The following is a 17907-nucleotide window of genomic DNA, read 5'->3' on the forward strand; positions in this document are numbered from 1 at the left end:
GAAGAGGGTGGGACTGGGGGTCCTTAGGGCGCTGTTCACATCTTTGAGTGACTCCTCCTTTCTGCTTTTGTGGGATGGAGTGTGGGACTGTGGGTGGGATGGGGGGATGTTGGGATTGGGGGGTTGGGGGGAGGGTTGGGGATGGGGACGGTTGGGATTGGGGGGTGGGTTGTTTGTTTGGGGGTGGGGGGTCCTCCTTTGGTATGGGGGTTCAGTTTTCTGGATAATTGTTTTGTCATTGTTTGATGTTTCAGGCTACACCATATATTGGATTACACTGCTCTGGGTGAGGGTTGGGCTCCTGGGGTGGTCTCTTAATTTTTCTTTCATTTTCCTGCTTCTCTTTTTTCCTGACTTTCTGACCTGAGTACACCATTTAGGCTTGTTTCATGGAATGTTGGGGGCATTACCTCGCCGGTCAAGCGATCCAAAATCTTGGCTGCTTTGCAGCGTTATCATTCGGATATTGCTTGTCTACAGGAAACTAGGCTGACGGACGCGGAACATCTTAAGTTGGGCCGTTCCTGGGTGGGTGAGGTTCATTTTGCCTCCTCTTCAGGCCTCCATGGCGGTATTGCTGTGTTGATTCGTAAATCCTCTCCCCTTGGTGTGCAGCTTCTTGACAAAGATGTTGATGGTAGATACTTGCTTTTGCGTTTGACCTTGGGGGATCACTCCTACCTCTTACTTGTGGTTTACGGCCCTAATTCGTCGGAATCTGACTTTCTACGAAGGTTGACTTGTCTCTGCTCCCGTTTTTCTGGAGATCCACTTATTATAGTGGGGGACTTTAATTTGGTTCTGGATCCTGCTTTGGACAAGTCTGGCTCCCCTCCTGCCTCTCTGGGAGCTAAGGGTCGCCTCCTCTCCGATTTTTGTAATACTTTTTCAGTGGTTGACCCTTGGCGTCTTTTTCATCCTGAAGTTAGGGATTATATTCATCTTTCTTGGGCCCATAATACCTGGTCTCGGATAGATTATATTTTTCTTTCTTCTACTTTATTTTCTTTGGTTCTTTCCGCCGAGATTGGTCCCCTGAATATTTCTGATCACACTCCTATTTGGGTGGATGTTCACCTAGACGTTGCGTATTCCAGGGCGCCTCTTTGGCGCTTCCCGTCCTACCTCGCTCACGGTAAAGAATTTCAAACCTTTCTGCAGGCCCAATGGGAGGACTATGTTACTAATAATGCTCCCCATCTGGATGATCCTGTTTTGTTTTGGGAAGCCGCCAAGACTGTAATCCGGGGACATATTATATCCTTTCTGAGCGCTCGCAATAAACGTATTCACGGTGGTATCATTGTCCTGGAACGGGCATTACGTGTTGCTAAGGGGTCTTTTCAATCTAACCCCTCCAAGGAGGCTAGAGAACGTTATCTGTCTACTCGAGACTCTTCATTCACTGCTTCATTCTCGCTCTCAAAAATGGGCGGCTTACTATAAACATCGCTTCCAACGTTTTGGAAATAAGCCTGGGCGCCTTATGGCACATTTGGTGAAGGCTGCAACCTGCAAGAAACCAATTTTGTCTCTTCAGGCTCCGGGTGGGGGTACGGTGACTAGTCAGGTGGATGTCTCTGCTGTCCTTTTTGATTTTTTCCGTCAATTGTATGATGTGCCCGCTTCGATTTCTCCGGATTTGTTGACTGACTACCTTCACTCCTCGGGCCTTCCAGTTTTGCCAGAGACGGTCATGTCATCCCTTAATAGACCGTTTCGTGCGGCGGAATTAGACACCGCTATTAAAGCTCTTTGCTCGGGTAAGGCCCCGGGTCCGGATGGTATTTCGGGCGACTTCTATCGCCTTCTTTCTTCCCATATATGTGGTCCCTTACTGGCTTATTTTAATGCCGCTATTGCTCAGGGTTCGTTTCCGCATTATGCTAACGAGGCTCTTATTACCTTATTACTGAAGCCTGGTAAGGCGGCCGATGACACGGGTTCCTATCATCCTATCTCTTTGATCAACGTAGATATTAAGCTTCTCTCTCGTATGTTGGCTGATCGCTTAGCTCCTCATCTTCCCAACCTTATTCATGAGGACCAGGTTGGGTTTGTCCGGGGCCGTCAGTCGGTTTGTAATGTTCGCAAGGTTCTCTTTGCTATCGCCCATTGTAGCTCCAATAGTATTCCAGCTTTGTTTGTCAGTCTGGATGCCTCTAAAGCTTTCGTAGTGTCATCTGGTCCTTTTTGTTTAGCTCCCTGGAACATATAGGTTTGGGTGGCTTTTATCTTGATGCAATTCGTTCACTTTATTGTAATCCGAGGGCTTCTCTTTTGATTAATGGGACCCGGACTGATTCTTTTCCTATTTTTCGGGGTACTCGGCAGGGCTGCCCCCTTTCCCCCTTACTTTTTCTGATTGCTTTGGAATCGTTGCTTTGTACTCTTAGGGGGTTTGCTGCTGTTCAGGGTCTTAGTGTTGGTGGGATTGACTTGAAGACTCTTGCCTTTGCTGATGATTTGTTCTTAATCCTCACTAGACCTGCGGATTCCCTACCTACTGCGTTGGATCTTCTTTCTGAGTTTGGCTTTTACTCTGGTCTTTCACTTAATTTGGATAAGTCCTTTGCTTTGCCTTCCTCCCCCGAACTACGCCACACTTGGAGGGGGGTGTTCCCCCTTCGTTGGGCTGATTCTACTTTGAAATATTTGGGAGTCCTCCTTCCTTTGGATTTATCTACTTTATATCGATTGAACGTGGAGCCTTTTTTCCAGTACCGTTCGCTGCCTTATAACGTCCTCTGGAAGTGCATTCCAGGTGTCCACCACACGTTGGGTAAAGAAGAACTTCCAAAACGAATGCTAGGAAGTTCTTCTTTACCCAACGTGTGGTGGACACCTGGAATGCGCTTCCAGAGGACGTTATAGGGCAGCGAACGGTACTGGGGTTTAAGAAAGGATTGGACAATTTCCTGCTGGAAAAGAGGATAGAGGGGTATAGATAAAAGATTACTGCACAGGTCCTGGACCTGGTGGGCCGCCGCGTATGCGGACTGCTGGGCGCGATGGACCTCAGGTCTGACCCAGCGGAGGCATTTCTTATGTTTTTATGTTCTCTTCAGAACAAGCTGCAGCTCTAGGGAACTCTACCCTTTTCGCTTTTGGGCCGTGTGCATCTGTATAATATGCTCATTGTTCCGTGTTGGCTCTATGTTTTCCAGGTCCTTCCTCTTTATCTGACTTCTCGGGATGAACGCCAATTGGAACTTTGGTTCAACGATTTCTTTGGCGAGGGAAGAGGCCCCGTCTCCCTTACAAACGAGCGGCGGCTCCGTGGTACAAGGGCGGACTGGGTTTATTGAACCTTCGCTATCTGACCATTGGATGTGGCATGCGCCACATCAATGATTTTTTCAGAGGGACTTCTATCTTCACTAATACTCACCTGGAACTTCATTGTTTTCGCTTTACTCATTTTAGTGCTTATCTCCACTCGCTTCCCTCCCCTTTGCCTGAGTCTCTCTCTACGAAGGTACTTCATCGTCCCTTGCGGAAGGTTTGGCGCTGGGTCTGTAAATTTCACTCTCTCTCTGCCTCTGTCACTCCTTTTCTGCCTATTCATTTCAATCCCTCCGTTTTACCTGGGATTGATGGGTTGAGTTTTGCTCGGTGGGAAACAAGGGGCATTCATTATGTGTTTCACCTGGTTGATGATGATGGTAAAATTAAGTCTTTTGCAAGACTGAGAGATGACTTTGGTCTCCCGCCCACTGATTACTTTGCCTATATGCAAGTTCATCATTACCTTTCTTCTTTGCCCATTAGATTTTTGCAGGCCTCTTGCCACGAGTTGCTTTCCACGGCATTCACTATTGGTTCCCAACTTTCTGTTCCCCTTAAATTTCATCATCGCCATTTGAAAGATGAGTCCCCCATGTTTGATTACACCACCTTACGGGAAGCTTGGGCCCATGACCTTGCAGTTGACTTGCCTGATGATGTGCTTCTCCAGGCTATCCTTAGGTTACCTGCATTTAGAAAATATACTACCTTTTGGGAGCAACACTATAAGTTGATTTTTCGCTTGTACATTTCTCCCAGGAATGCATATCTCTCGGGTTTTCGAGAGACTGCTGCCTGTCTCCGCTGCCAGGCTCCTGATGCGGGCCTGGGTCATATGTTTTGGACTTGCTCTCGCATTCAGGCTTTCTGGCATGCTGTCTTTGCATTTGTGGAGCGTATTTGGAACATTTCGCCTTTGTTATTGTTTGGAGCTATCCCTCATTATTGCCCTCGTACGAAGGGGGCAGCTGCTTCCTTAAGTGGACTGTCCTCGTTGCCCTGAAGTGTATTTTGCTAAAATGACTCGAGGGGGATGCACCGGACTACTCCATTTGGCATTGCCGGATGATTACTCTCCTGATGTGGGAGTGGCATGATGTGCAGGACTTTTCCTCCCTCCCAGAATGTACATTTCAATGTGTCTGGGAACCATTTTGAACTACTATGACTCCTGTGGCTCGCAGCCGTTTGCTCAACTGTTGACTCTTTGTTTTTGTCTCCTCTAATGTACCTGGTATGCCTGTTTTCTTAGATACTTCTCTCTTTGCTATTGTTATACTTTGAAGGAGGACCCAAAGGAGGGGGGGTTGGGTGGGGTGGGGGGGTGGGGGACTTTGGATTGATTATATCAAAAAGTGAGCGTATCTAAAGTTTGCTTTATCTCATTGTTTGCTGTTTTTCTTGAGCTCAATAAAATATATTTTAAATAAACTTGACATTGGGAAAGGGAAACGTACCAAAACCTTAACCACGACCTTAAACTTTAAAAAGGGTAAATACGATCGCATGAGAGCCATGGTAGAACAACGGCTCAAGAAAAAGATGGACAAAATTAAAACGGTAGATCAGGCATGGTCCCTACTGAAAAATACTATCACGGAAGCACAAAATCTCAACATTCTGCGGATTTCCAAAGAAAGGAGAACTAAAGGCAAAGGAGAACCGGCCTGGCTTACCAGACAGGTGAAAGAAGCCATAAAAGAAAAGAAGGACTCTTTCAAAAAATTGGAAACGCACGAAAACAACTGAAGCTTGGAACAAACATAAAGATGATCAGAAGAAATGAGGGATGCCAAAAAGGACTATGAGGAGAAAATAGCGCAAGAGACCAAAAACTTCAAGCCCTTCTTTAGATACGTAAAAGGGAAAAAAAACACCAAAAAGGCGGTGGGACCGCTGGACGACCAGGGAAGAAAAGGGTACATCAAGGAAGACAAACAAATTGCAGACAGACTAAATTCCTTCTTTGCGTCCGTCTTTACAAAGGAGGACACTGCTACAATACCAGATGCAGTAGAAGTGTTCAAAGGAGTAATAGAAAACAGCCTCACCACAGTAGAAGTGGACTTGGACCAGGTATACTACCAGATCGACAAACTTAAAAGTGACAAATCTCCTGGACCGGATGGAATTCACCCGAGATTCTTAAAAGAATTGAAGGTTGAAATTGGAGAGTTATTGCAAAAACTTGCCAACCTGACAATTAGAACTGGACAGATACCGGACGACTGGAAGATAGCGAATGTCACGCCAATTTTCAAAAAAGGATCGAGAGGAGAATCGGGCAACTACAGACCTGTGAGCCTTACGTCTGTCCCTGGAAAGATGGTTGAAGCACACGACCTGATGAAAGCCAATCAACATGGCTTCAGGAAAGGGAAATCATGTTTAACGAATTTACTTCAATTTTTTGAGACCGTGAACGAACAAATTGATAGTGGAGAACCGATGGACATAATATACTTAGACTTCCAGAAAGCGTTCGACAAAGTTCCACACAAAAGACTTCTCAGGAAACTACAAAGCCATGGAATAGAGGGGGATATACAAAGATGGATAGGCAAATGGCTGGAGAACAAAAAACAGAGAGTGGGCATAAATGGGAAGTTCTCCGACTGGGAGAAAGTGACTAGTGGTGTACCCCAGGGCTCGGTACTTGGGCCGATTTTATTTAATATCTATATCAATGACCTAGAAGAAGGAACATCCAGTGAGATCATCAAGTTTGCAGACGACACAAAGCTATGCCGAGCAATCAGATCGCAAAAGGATAGCGAGGAACTCCAGAGTGATTTGTGTCAGTTAGAGAAATGGGTGGAGAAATGGCAGATGAAGTTTAATGTGGAGAAATGCAAAGTAATGCATTTAGGCAGAAAGAATAAGGAGCACAAGTATAGAATGTCAGGTGCAACTCTGGGTAAGAGCGAACAAGAAAAGGACCCGGGTGTACTGATAGATAGGACCCTAAAACCAAAATGTGCGGTGGCGGCAAAGAAAGCAAATAGAGTGTTGGGCATGATAAAGAAGGGAATCATGAGTAATAATAATAATAATAATAATTTTATTCTTATATACCGCCATACCCAGCGAGTTCTAGGCGGTTTACATCAATTAGAAAATGACCTGCATTGACAAGCAGATTTACAACAATTTACAACAGTCTGCAATGAAGGGTAGATTTACAACAATTTATCAGAAATTGCAGCTTTGATCGAACTAGACAAAGGATGTAGAGAGTAGGAAAAAAGGGAAGGTCTAGTGAAGGAGGAGAGGAGCAGGGGTGGGCGAGGTGTTATGTGGGGTGAGGGGATAATTAAGGGTCGTGTTTGCTGAATAGATAAGTTTTGAGTAGTTTTCTGAAGGCAAGGTAAGTGGGGGCCTCGAGTATCATTTGGGCTAGCCATGGGTTCAGCTTGGCTGCTTGGAAGGCGAAAGTTTTATCGAGGAATCTTTTGAGATGACAGAGAGGGTCATAATGCCGCTTTATAGAGCAATGGTCAGACCCCACTTGGAATACTGCGTCCAACATTGGTCTCCCAACCTAAAGAAGGATATAAAACTGCTGGAGAGGGTGCAGAGACGAGCAACAAAACTAGTAAAAGGTATGGAGAAGCTGGAATACGAGGATCGACTTAAGAGACTGGGATTGTTCTCCCTTGAGAAAAGGAGACTGCGAGGGGATTTGATCGAGGCCTTCAAAATACTGAAAGGAATCGATAAAATAGAGCAGAAAAAACTATTTACATTGTCCAATTTGACACGGACAAGAGGACACGGAATGAAGCTAAAGGGGGACAAGTTCAGGACTAATATCAGGAAGTTCTGCTTCACTCAGAGAGTGGTTGACACCTGGAATGCTCTCCCAGAATCGACCGTACCAGGATTCAAAAGCAAACTAGATGCACATCTCCTTACGAGAGGCATAGAAGGATATGGGTGACTAAAAATTACGCCAGGCAGGGCCTCCGTGTGTGCGGATCGCCGGACTAGATAGACCGAAGGTCTGATCCGGAGATGGCGCTTCTCATGTTCTTATGACACAGATCACTATAAACTGCTTACATTGTATGGTGAGCCATCCAAAACTTACTGTACCCACCACAACAATAGCCCTTATGACTGCAGATGTCATCTTAATTTAGGTACAATAGGTTTTGGAGGGCTCCCCATACAATATAAGCATGCCATGCAATATAAGAATACCACACTGCTCTCTGAGCTTAAATGTCTGTGTTACCATCTGAAGCTACTTGGGCTGAGAACTTTTCAGCACCCCCTCCTAATACAGGCTAGAATGCACACTTTTTTTTAAACATCTTTGGGTATTGGGAAGGAGTTGATGACCACTGGGGGAGTAATGGGGGGGAGGTCATGCCTTAATCCCTCCAATGGTCATCTGGTCAGTTTGGGTACCTTTTTAGCATTTAGACGCTTTTAAAACAGGTCTAGCTCCAAATGTCTAAAAAAAAACCAACCCAAAAGCCCAGGACCTTTTGTTAAAGGTTTAATTATGCTTGACGAGTGTCCAAGTCCTAAGTCTGCCCAAAACACACCTCTAACATGCCCCCTTAATATTTGGACGCACAGGAGACAAAATAACTAGAAAGACATCTAAAAAGTCTGTTTTGAGAATACCTATTGGACATTTTGACTAAGACATCCAAGTGCTGGTTTATGCTGTCTTTTGGACATCTATATTTTTTGAAAATGAGCCCAATAGTGTCCTGCAATGTGGTGTCTACCTGTACAGTAAACACAGGGCAATTCTTCTGCATATATCGCAAAAGCTTTGCAGTTACCACACATTAAATTTTGTGTTAAATGTGCAGTAACTGCAAAACCAACTGCACTTTAGAAAAAGTGCTGCAGAAAGAATTGAAAAATCAAAACAGCAATATCTGCTTTAGAGTCAAAAGACTCAATACAGCAAAGCAGAGTAATTCTTACATGCCTCAAAACACTGCTGTCAGCCCAACGCCAATCAGTAATAAAACTGAAACAATAAAAGAAATTGCATCAGCTAAAAAATAAAAAGCCAAAGCAGGCATTATGGCAGTGCTATTTTCCCCTTCAGCATCCCTTCCTCACTGTCCGAGGATAGAACACCAGATCTCTCCCCCCCCCCCCAAAGTACATTAGCAGACACCATGCACCTTCAATCTGTCCTTTTCTTAGAGATGTTGCTATGCATCGGCTCCACAATCATACTACAACTATCAAAAAGGGGCTGGAAAGCTTATCCTTGTCTGGTCTGTGCTCACAGTATGACAAACTTGAGCAGTGAACAGCAGCATGGTCTACAGCAGGGGTGCCTAACGCGTCGATCGCGATCGACAGGTCGTTCGCTCAGGCGACCCCAGTCGATCGCACAGCAGGTTCCCTTCTTCCCTTCTCTTTTTTTCCCCTCCTGACTGGCCCGCCCCTTAAAGAACGCTGGCCAATCAGAGTGCTGGAAGGGCGGGGTAAAGGTCGGTAGGGGACGGAGCTCAGCGCATCACAAGAAATAGAAGCACCTGTAATGATTGAGGTAAGAGTGAGGCCTAATGCTGCCCGATATACAATTTTAAAAACCCCAAAATAGGCCTCCCAATCAGTGGCGTACCGAGGTGGGGCGGTCCGCCCCCGCCCCGGGTGCACGGCTTGGAGGGATGCACAGCCGTCCGGGTCCTCCTGCCCTTCCTTTCCACCGGTCTGCGCACGGGGCTCGCACCCGCCGCCCAAATGGTGCTGTTGGTTATCGCGAGACTCGCGGGAGTTGACGGCACCATTCGAGCGTCGGCGCGGGACCAGGCAGGCGCAAGCCCCGAGCGCAGACCGGGGGAAAAGAAAGGCAGGATGACCCAGACCTGGCCGGCTGTGCACCCCTCCAAGCCGTACACCCGGGCGGATCGTCCCCCTTCTAAATCCATTGTACTTGTCTTTCATTCAGTTCCACTAATGAGCATTGTGACAGGCAGTTCTTATGGGGCAGTTCTTGGAAGTATTTCTTTGTTTTTCTGTGCCTAAGTATTCTATTAATTTAACTTCTTTATTCCTGTGGGGATCTCCAAAGGGGACGAATGGGAGACGGCCGGTGGCAGGTGGTACTTTAGCAATTCTTACAGGTTGCCATAGGCCTCAGGAGCTGTCTTCCCTCTGCCGTGGTCCTGCCCCTCCTCTAAGTCAGAGACAGGCTTGGGGCAGAGGGAAGACAGCTCCTGAGGCCTATGGCAACCTGCAAGGATCGCTAAAGTACCAGCGATCCTCTCTGCAGACTGCTCCCTGCTGGAATTAGGTAAATGGATGTGGGGAGGGTAGGCCTTCGGGGGGGGGGGGGGGAGTGCAGTCCTTCAAGGGGTAGTGCAGGCCTTCAGGGAGGGAGTCAACCTTTGAGGGGGAATGTGCAGACCTTCAGAGGGGGTCAGGCCTTCGGGGGAGGGGGGCTGTATAATAAAAAAATATTTGAACATAAATACAAAGTACACTCGGTGTGTATATATATATATATATATGTTTAGCATTTTTATTGTTGGTAGATCATTTTGACTTGGTCATTTTAAAAGTAGCTCGCAAGCCCAAAAAGTGTGGGCACCCCTGGTCTACAGGTTTCCCCTTTAAACTCCACTTTCCCACTGAAACACAACAGTTTTGACTAGATTACATGGAGTTCTACTGCTTTAAAACCAGCTCAACTGAACTATTAAAATTTTTCTTTCTTTTTTAGTTTTCAAAGGTCATTATTTTTAAAGATGGGAATACCTAGATAAAAATAAAAAGAGAAAATAACAAAATTGTATCATCATGGGTGTTTGGCAAAACAACCCCCAGAAACAAGCCAATAATCGCAGATAGTATTTTAAGCCCTAAATTTGGATCATTGTCATATCTGAGGCTTTTCTTCTTTCAACTGAGTGGCATAAAATCAAGAATCAGATAAAAACCAACTGATACAGATGCTCATTGTGAGTTCTCATTAGCACTTGTGTGAACCATACATTAGCAAAGAAGGCATTAACGCATATTGGTATAGCAAAGATAGCACCAAAACGTGAAACAGATTGAAACAAGAACTGTTGAATATATTGCATGACAACTAAAAATTTGCAAATTAATGTTTAAAAATGAAAAATGCAGACAGGAGTAAAATGTTTTTTTTGGTTTAGTTTTCCATGTTTATGGTATTTTTTTTTTAAAGTGTGTGCACTATTTGTAGACTCTCTGTTAACTGCAACTCAATTAACCAGAATTTTCAAACAACCAGAAAAAAAATCTAAGAAATGTTGCAATACTTTAAAAATGAATATAAAATCAATTTCTGGTGGAAATTTAAGTGTAAGCTTAGCGCACCACACCTGAGTATGCCCACACTTTGCCTACCATATGTCCGGTAGTTTGTCTGGAAAAGTTTATGGTATGGCATAGTATAGTATTAATTCGGCCTATTTTTTTTAATACTAACTCTCAAGCAACCAGAAACTACATTTATTTGGCATCTATCAACTATAAAGATCCTAGGTGTAATATTGGATCAAGGTTTAACTATGAAGACTCAGTTGGATTCCCTGGTTAGAAAAAGTTTTTCCACCCTTTGGAAATTGGGCCTATTTTGACGTAGAATCATTTAGAATTTTGGTGCAGTCTCTTGTGCATAGTCAGCTTGATTACTGCAATATTGTTTATCTAGAAATTTCTCAAAGAAATATGCAGCAACTGCAGATGGTCCAGAATGTGGCTGTTAGATTGATCTTTAGGCTGAAGAAGCATGATCATATCCCGCCATTTTACCGGAAATTACACTGGTTGCCAGTGGAGGCGCATGTGAAGTTTAAATTTAGTTGTTTTTGTTTCAAACTACTGTTTGGACTTTCTCCCAAATACCTGATTGACCTCTTTACTTTTGCAAATAAGAAACATAGGAGAAATTTGCACCTGAACTTTGTCTTCCCACTTGTTAAAGATTGTAAATTTAAAAAACATCATCATTATCTTTTGTCATATCAGGCAGCATTATGGGGCAAGGATTTGGAAAATGTAATCATGTCTTTGAGCTCTTATGTGAAATTTAGAAGAAATTTAAAGACATACTTGTTTCTTAAATATTTGGGTAATTAATTTCCATGTTTATAGACATTATACTTTAGTAATTTATTCTGTGAGTTTTTAACTTACCGTATTTGCCGGCGTATAAGACGACTGGGCGTATAAGACGACCCCCCAACTTTTACAGTTAAAATATAGAGTTTGTTATATACTTGCCATATAAGACTACCCCTTCTTCCGCACACCTTCTGCACAACAAATAAAACTTAAAAGAACATCAGAATTTATTTCAACAATTTTAATTAATTCACTAAAGCTGAATCTATATAATAAAACCGTAGGCGGCGCATGCGCAGTCTTATCGGCGTGCTTCCGTGATCCGTATGTCCGTGGCCGCCAAGACTGCAGCATGCCCCGCGCTTACTACGGCCCCACGTGCAGCTGAGTTCGGCACGGCGGTTTCCCCAGATAGGGGAAGTCGAACAACTCACTCCCAACGTGCAGCTGAGTTCGGCACGGCGGTTTCCCCAAATAGGGGAAGTCGAAAAACTCACTCCCGGCTCTCCTCGGCACGGCAGTTTCCCCAGATAGGGGAAGCCGAACAGCTCACTCCCGCCTCATGGTCCTGCCGCCGCTCCTGTTCACAGCGGCCTGTAGGACCAACGACTCCCCCCCCCCATCCTCCCGCAACAGCCGCTACCGCTCATGTTCAAAGCGGCCTGCTGAGGTTCGCGGCCGGCTGTAGCGAACCTCTCAGGCCACTCTCCACATGGTAGCACGTTCCCTCTGACGCAATTGCGTCAGAGGGAACATGCTACCGAGTTGGAGAGCGGCCTGCGAGGTTCGTTACAGCCGGCCGCGAACCTCAGCAGGCCGCTTTGAACAGGAGCGGTTGCGGGAAGGGGGGGGAGTTTTAACAGGATTAGAATTTTAACAGGAGGAGTCGCCGAAAAAAACCTTCAGCAGCAGCAGGCCAGCACGCGGGAAGGGAAGGGGGAGGGGCTGAACGGAGCAGGGCAGCTCACGGTAAGAGAAGGGAATGGGGGGTGGGGGAAAATACTTCTACTACTCAGCAGGGACCTGGAGGGGAAGGGAAATACCGCTGCTGCTTATGCAAAGGAAAGTGGTGGTGGGGGAAGAGAAGGGAATGGGGGGTGGGTGGGGGGGAAATGCTGCTACTACTTCACAGGGATCTGGAGGGGAAGGGAAATACCGCTGCTGCTTCTGCAAAGGAAAGTGGGGTGGGCGGGGGGTGGGGGGGGAGACACAGAAAGAAATACAGACAGACAAAGGAGGCTAGGGAGAGAGACAGACAGAAAGAAAGACAGACAGGGGACCAAAGAGAGACAGAAAGAAAGACAGACAGACAGACAAAGGGTGCCAGGGAGAGAGAGAGAAAAATTGCAGGAGGGAGAGAGACAGAAAGAAAGGAAGAAAGAGACAGGAGCAGGGAGAGAGACATAAATAAAGAAAGACAGCCAGCCATATATTCTAGCACCCGTTAATGTAACGGGCATAAATACTAGTAGAACAATAAACCCATGGGAGCTGCCATGCTATTTGTTTTCTAAACTGTTAACCAAACTGAAACTGTCAATGATAGAAGGAAGATAACACATAGAGGGAGAGAGCAAGTGCCGGGCAAGTCCCTAGCAAGTTTGTTGGCATGACAGTTTCCCTTTAAAAGCCTTCAAAAGCCTCCTGTTCGCCCCCGCAACTTCCTTAAGGGCTAGACTCCACACACGGCCGCATGTGCGAGAGACGTAGTAAAAAGAAAAGGGGTGGGGCCAGAGCGCCGCTGCTTCCCGCTGCGCAGGATGAAGGAGCTGGCACCCTTGTCACACTGATGTCCCGCCATGGCCCCGCTGATGTCCCGGCAGGTTTACTAGTACCGTAAGCACCGTAAGGAGGTAAGGAAGGAGATGTTAGGGCATGTAAAGTAAGGGCATGTAAACAGTACCCGGCGTATAAGACGACCCCCGACTTTGGGGAGGATTTTAAGGTACTGAAAAGTCGTCTTATACGCCGGCAAATACGGTATGTAATTTTCAGTTTATTCAATTGTATACACCAGGGGTCCCCAAAGTCCCTCCTTGAGGGCCGAATCCAGTCGGGTTTTCAGGATTTCCCCAATGAATATGCATTGAAAGCAGTGCATGCACAAAGATCTCATGCATATTCATTGGGGAAATCCTGAAAACCCGACTGGATTCGGCCTTCAAGGAGGGACTTTGGGGACCCCTGGTATACACTATTATAAATTTTTGTTAACCGCATAGAACTTCACGGTCCTGCAGTATATAAGTTGATTGTTATGTTATATAGTATGCTTTTATGTTTAGTTTTTTTTATTTTACTGGCCCAGGAAAACACCAAAATTGGGTTATTTCCTGTTATTTCAGGCAAAAAATGTCATGCAATGTGGGAATGTTCACTTTGCCAGTTTTGATTTCTTTTTTTTTTGTTCTGTTTATTTACATTGATGTCTTACCTTCCATCTGACTGACAGTTTTTGACTTTCTTCTCATGACATTTTAACACATGTAGCATCCCTTTTATTAACCTGTAGTTCCCCTCTGCTCCTCCAAGATTCAGAATGGTCAGAGGAGCAGAGGCCTGACTATCAGTGACAGTTGACATTTTGTGGAATACCACTTGCTAGCTGTCACAACTGCTGATATAGTGTAACTGCACTTACCTCTACCTCAAGAGGAGGCAGTAGGTGCAGTCCAATAGCACATCTGTTTTCAGTGTAGGTGTGGTCCCCCCCCCCCCCCATATACACACACTCTGATATCTCCCTTCTGATACACCCACCAGTGTTCAAGCCCCTCCTGGCTCATATACCCACTCCCTCTCATCCAAAGCCCTGGTCTCCAAGGAAAAAAACCATGGCCCCAGGATGCACCCCCACTCTTTGATCCTCCCCCCAGGGGTCTGCAGCAATAAATAAATCTCAGGCAAAAGTAGATACTCTCTGCTCCTGCTGGGCCTCCTTTGGGATTCAAAATAGCGACCATGACCTCTAGCATTAGACACATGGTACTACAAAATTGTCTTCTAGTGGTATAGTGCAAGACAACTACTAGAAGTGGCCATTTTGAATCCTGACCAAGGCCCAGACAGATGCAGAAGGTAACCACTCCTGTCTGGGACCACTCTACTATTTCTGCAGATGGCTCCAGTGGAGCTTGGGGATGGGGGGTGGGATTGTTACCTGGGGGGCAGGGTTTTCACAGCTGCGGGAGATCTGTACATTCAAAGAGAGTGATAAAGCTAGCCACGAGTGGAATGGATATCTGGTATGTAGAGAAAAGAGATTGGATTTTGGAGGAGGGGAATGAGATGTGGGTTAGAGAATGACACGGTGACGGTTTACCCGCGGCCACCGCATTTAAGCCGCGGGTCACCGCCGAAAACGGGGAAGAAAACTAGCAGTCGCTGCGGTGACGGGGACAAGGCCATTCACCGACCGCGGAAACGGTGAACAGGTTTGTCCCCGCGGGCCAATGTACCCCCTTCTAGGAACCGCTATTTACCGCCCGACGCCCGATTCACCCCCCCAGCAGGACCGCTCGCACCCCCACCCCGAACGACCGCTCGCACGCGCTCCCATCCGCACCCGCGATCGGAGCAAGAGGGAGCCCAAGCCCTCTTGCCCGGCCGACTCCCCGACGTCCGATACATCCCCCCCCGGCAGGACCACTCGCACCCCCACCCCGAAGGACCGCCGACTTCCCGACAATATCGGGCCAGAAGGGAGCCCAAACCCTCCTGGCCACGGCGACCCCCTAACCCCACCCCGCACTACATTACGGGCAGGAGGGATCCCAGGCCCTCCTGCCCTCGACGCAAACCCCCCTCCCCCCCAACGACCGCCCCCCCCAAGAACCTCCGACCGCCCCCCCCAGCCGACCCGCGACCCCCCTGGCGACCCCCACGACCCCCCCACCCCCCTTCCCCGTACCTTTGGTAGTTGGCCGGACAGACGGGAGCCAAACCCGCCTGTCCGGCAGGCAGCCAACGAAGGAATGAGGCCGGATTGGCCCATCCATCCTAAAGCTCCGCCTACTGGTGGGGCCTAAGGCGCGTGGGCCAATCAGAATAGGCCCTGGAGCCTTAGGTCCCACCTGGGGGCGCGGCCTGAGGCACATGGGCCCAACCCGACCATGTGCCTTAGGCCGCGCCCCCAGGTGGGACCTAAGGCTCCAGGGCCTATTCTGATTGGCCCACGCGCCTTAGGCCCCACCAGTAGGCGGAGCTTTAGGATGGATGGGCCAATCCGGCCTCATTCCTTCGTTGGCTGCCTGCCGGACAGGCGGTTTTGGCTCCCGTCTGTCCGGCCAACTACCAAAGGTACGGGGAAGGGGGGTGGGGGGGTCGTGGGGGGCGCCAGGGGGGTCGCGGGTCGGCTGGGGGGGGCGGTCGTTGGGGGGAGGGGGGTTTGCGTCGAGGGCAGGAGGGCTGCAGTGCAGAACATAAGCCTTTCATTAAGACAATCCTGGTTCGCTTTTCCAAGTTAAAACAATTAGAAAAATATTTCTGGAGTGCTGTAATAAATTAAAATTAATAGTGCTCAGAACCCCCAAGGTAACTTCAGGCATCATTTTGAAGCTGGGGGGGGGGCGGTCGTTGGGGGGAGGGGGGTTTGCGTCGAGGGCAGGAGGGCCTGGGATCCCTCCTGCCCGTAATGTAGTGCGGGGTGGGGTTAGGGGGTCGCCGTGGCCAGGAGGATTTGGGCTCCCTCCTGGCCCGATATTGTTGGGGAGTCGGCGGTCCTTCGGGGGGAGGGATGTATCGGACGTCGGGGGGGGGCATCAGGCTTTCAGGATGGGGACAGACCTTCAAGGGGGGACAGTGCAGGGAAGTCAGGGAATTTATATTAATTAATTTTTTCTCTGCGTGTTTTGTTTTTGTATAGTTATTAACTAATATTTAACTAAGTTTTAAAGTTTTAAAGAATGTTTCCTTTATACGTAAATAAAGAAAAGTGAATGGGATTGCAGTGGCGGTGACGGGGCGGTGAATGGGGTGGCAGTGGCGGTGACGGGGCGGTGAAGAGGATGGTGAGACAGGGACGGGGCGGTGACGGGGATGGTGAGACGGGGACGGGGCGGTGACGGGGATGGTGAGACGGGGACGGGGCGGTGACGGGGACCAATTTTTTCACCGTGTCATTCTCTAATGTGGGTGGCAGTTATTGCAATGGTGGTATACCTCCCTTTGCAGTGCTTTTATGTACTGACATATTTACATTCAGTGGCAGATAGCATGGCCACCCATGTGGTAACAATCTCATTCTTTAACTTGACTCTTAATGTTAGGCACCAACTGTGCCCATATGTTATAGAATAATAGCACTTAATGTACATCAGAGGCATTAGTAATTGGCATTTATGTGCATAATATCTGTGTGCTATTCTATAATGTACGTACCTTCCTCACTTAGCATATATCTGCAAGATTCATAAACATGGGTGGGATATAACTGTGTCACCAAACAATGTGCACAGCGTACAAAATACTATCAGTTGCTCATTTCATAGCATACTTTAGTGTGCCAATTTATGTCAGCCATTAACTTGTGGGAATGCCAGTATAGTGCACTCTGAAGCGATTTTATAATTGATGCTAATAACACCCCATTAAGGCACCTACATCTTGGTGCCAAGTTATAGAATTGCCCCTTACAGTAAATGTAGAGCATATGCTTAACATGTACCCTATATTTACTGCACAGGGCTTTGCACTTACTGTGTGCTAATTTATGTAACTATGGTATCTGACTGCGTTTTAGAGATAGAGCCCCTAGTCTTTATAACCTGAAAAAATAAAGGTCCCAGAATGCCTTGAAAGTAGACTAAAAACAAAACTTGCATAAACTGTGATCAACTAGTAGCTGCATGATTATCATTGAGGAATAATTCTCTTTACCGCTGTGCAGTTGGTATTTTAATTGGTGAAATTCTAATTATTGTGACCTCTTAGTGTTTTTCTTGCTTACATCCTATCTAAGGGGAACAGATAACTCCATGTTCACTGGGGGCATTTTTAAAGAGGGTTAAAGTTTTACCAGTCTGACTCTGTCACCATGGAATAAAGTGTCCTTGCAAGAGTACAAATATATTGCAATAAAATAAACCAGGCTACAGTCTCATGGTGGCATAGCAGTTGACAGCACAAGCCCTTGGTTTTGCAAGAACATTTTGCTCAAGATACTGAATAAAGGTTTTGTAATTAAAGATTATAATGGACCAGTTGGAAGTCAGTCTTCACCTCACTTTTGATACCCTCTGATTTCTGTAAAAGATTTTAACATGCAATGCAGCTGACCATTGGGACTATAAGGGACATCTAAATTTTTGATAAATTGACATATTTTGTTCTCTTTAATGCTGTAACAGTGGGGCTCTTCTTGCTCTTGTGTGGTGTTAGACTGGCTCAGATTTTATTCAGTATGCTAGTAATTTGTGAACTACTCTGTGATGTGTAATTCATTTCTTAATACTATAGCGGAAAGAATACAATTTGAAGATGCTCTTGGGTCTAACTAACAAAAAACAAACTAACTAACTGATATTTAAACATCATAGTGAACAT

General features: G+C 46.6%; 1 protein-coding gene across 7 annotated transcripts in view; it reads left to right on the forward strand.

Annotated features, from left to right (window-relative positions):
- PBX1 (PBX homeobox 1) overlaps positions 1 to 17907 on the forward strand; it is a 1291292-nt gene that overhangs the window by 1057372 nt on the left and 216013 nt on the right. The gene's annotated exons all lie outside the window — the stretch shown is intronic.

The sequence above is a fragment of the Geotrypetes seraphini genome, chromosome 10 (assembly GCF_902459505.1).
Source record: "Geotrypetes seraphini chromosome 10, aGeoSer1.1, whole genome shotgun sequence".
NCBI lineage: Eukaryota > Metazoa > Chordata > Amphibia > Gymnophiona > Dermophiidae > Geotrypetes > Geotrypetes seraphini.